This window comes from Momordica charantia (assembly GCF_013281855.1).
Source record: "Momordica charantia cultivar OHB3-1 chromosome 2 unlocalized genomic scaffold, Mcharantia_2.0 BLBB01000002.1, whole genome shotgun sequence".
Classification (NCBI taxonomy): Eukaryota; Viridiplantae; Streptophyta; class Magnoliopsida; order Cucurbitales; family Cucurbitaceae; genus Momordica; species Momordica charantia.
The window spans coordinates 14,354,950-14,357,289 of NW_028275160.1; the positions used below are offsets into that span (position 1 = coordinate 14,354,950).

At 38.5% G+C, this 2,340-nt stretch overlaps 1 long non-coding RNA gene across 1 annotated transcript; it reads left to right on the forward strand.

Annotated features, from left to right (window-relative positions):
* Nucleotides 1-346: 346 nt before the first annotated feature.
* On the forward strand, nucleotides 347-2,075 carry LOC148212874 (uncharacterized). The gene is made up of 2 exons (XR_015789243.1): nucleotides 347-925; nucleotides 1,107-2,075. It is a non-coding gene; the product is annotated as an uncharacterized LOC148212874 (long non-coding RNA).
* The last annotated feature ends 265 nt before the right edge of the window (nucleotides 2,076-2,340 follow it).

Consider the following 2,340-nt stretch of genomic DNA (forward strand, 5'->3'; position numbering starts at 1 on the left):
CTATGCTTGACTTTCTTACCGATTTTGTACTTCCTAAGCCTTTCAATGCCTTTCAGTGTTGACTCTTCTTCATCTAGTCCTATTTATTTACCTCCCACTTCCCCACTTTTTTAATCTAATTTTCCTACACAATCTACATCTTCTCGTGCACCTATATCTAGTACACCACTACCAATAATTACACACCCACCTGTTGTCCTTTCTTCTGACATTCAGCCTACTATTGATGTCCTTTCTTCTTATTTTTGTGCATCTCTTCCTCATGACCCATCATCTTCCATTCCATCACGTGATCCATCAAAACACCAATCCAATTCTTTATTAAATGTTTCTGATGGTCCCTTGGTCAATTCTACACCACATGTCCCTTTGCGCTGCACCCAACGACCTTCAAAACCTCATTCTTATCTCCAGCAATATCATTGTAATCTTCTTACATCCCAATCTTCTTCTCACTCTGCACGTAGAAGCAACTAGAATCGGCAGTTCGATGGCTTAATGCTTGCCAGAGATAGTTCTATAGCTCCTTCCTCATTGATTCTTCCCCTTGTTCCTTTTATCTTGGGCATCTCACTTGGAATGCTATGCATTCTTTTTGATTTTGTACTGATGGTACACGGAACACCAACCCAATCTCGACGAAAAAAAAGCAAATTTATTGCAACTACATCAAAAACCGAGATTCGTCGACGTGAACGCACGCTTTCTTGGAACTAATTGATAAGACCAATAGGTCAAAATGGGTTTGTGCCGCACGTGTTGAACGATCTACTCTACACAGGTGTGGGCTTACAGGGCTAGGGCTCATAAACCCTTTCTTTCATTCATCAATAGGGCCCTGGTCGGTCACTTTTTCGGGCCGGGATTGATAACTGGAAGTCATAAAAAAGAGATATTTCTCTTCGTACCTCAGATCAAGAGGAAGGTGGCCACATGTTTTCCTTTTCACCAATTTTTATCTTACTCTCATTTATCATCTTCTTTTCGAACTTTTTCCTTCACTATTTCCTCTTCGTAGTCATTTCAATCTCAAGGATTTGAGAAATCTCAAATTCTTTCTTGGCTTGGATCTTGCGCGCTCATCTGCTTGGATTTCTTTGTCACAGAGGCACTATGCTTTACAATTACTTGAGGATCATGGCCTCTTTGGTTGTAAGCATGCTTCTCTTCCAATGGATCCTTCTTTAAAGCTTCAAGCCTCTGACACTGAAATACTTTCGGATCCTTCTTCGTCCGACGGTTGATTGGACGTCTGCTTTACTTAACTATATCAAGGCCAAATATTACTTTTGTTGTTCACAAACATAGTCAATATGTGGCTCGTCCGTGTAAGTCTCACTTGACCGCTGCTCTTCATTCATTGAAATACTTGAATCTGTCTCCAGGCCAGGGTATATTTTTGCTTGGTACTTCTTCATTCCAACTCCGAGCATTTGCTGAATCGGATTGGACCTCTTGTTTCGATACTCGTCGTTCCACGACTGGCTTCTGTGTTTTCCTTGGGGATGCTTTAGTTTTTTGGAAATCCAAGAAATAGTCTACTATTTCTCATTCCTACGTAGAGGCGGAATATCGAGCTTTAGCAGTGGCTATTTGTGAGCTTATTTGGCTTCATCACTTATTGATTGATTTACAAGTTCATTCTCCTTCACTTGTTTTTTTTTTTTGACAACCAAACAGCTGTACATATTGCCTCTAATCCTTCTTTTCATTAACGGACCTAGCACATTGAGCTTGGCTGGCATTTTGATCGTGATAAGATCATCAACGTGTTCCTCAAGCTTCTTCCCATCTAGTCTTCTATGTAGTTGGCTGATGTGTTCACTAAAGCCCTTCCGGCTTCTGCTTTGTTTCCCTTGTTATCCAAGATCGGCATTTTGGATATCTATCATCCAAGGGGGTGTATTAGATATATTTGGGTCTAACTACTTTTACTAATTATTTGTTTAGTTTGTAACTAATTATTCGATTTTGTTATTTGATTATGTTATTTTCCATATTAGTCTATATATTGTACGGTGGAGAACTCTAATGGAATGAAAAAGTGATTCATATTTTACCTATTATTTCTCTTACTTCCATATTGAGTGAAACCAGTGTCATTTGAAAGATAATAAAGTTAGCTTTCTAACAAGACTAAAATCTATGATTTTCATCCAATGGTCTGAAAGTTATTGCTATTTTAGTCAGCAATATTTTTTGGGAAAATCATGGAGCATCCGAGAATTTCTAGTGTCAACTTCAATCGATCATATCTTACTTACATGTTGCTTGTTAGTCGAATCATATAGATTTTTGAACAGCTTTTAAAGAGCATCAAAGGTCTGGATAAAAAGTTAT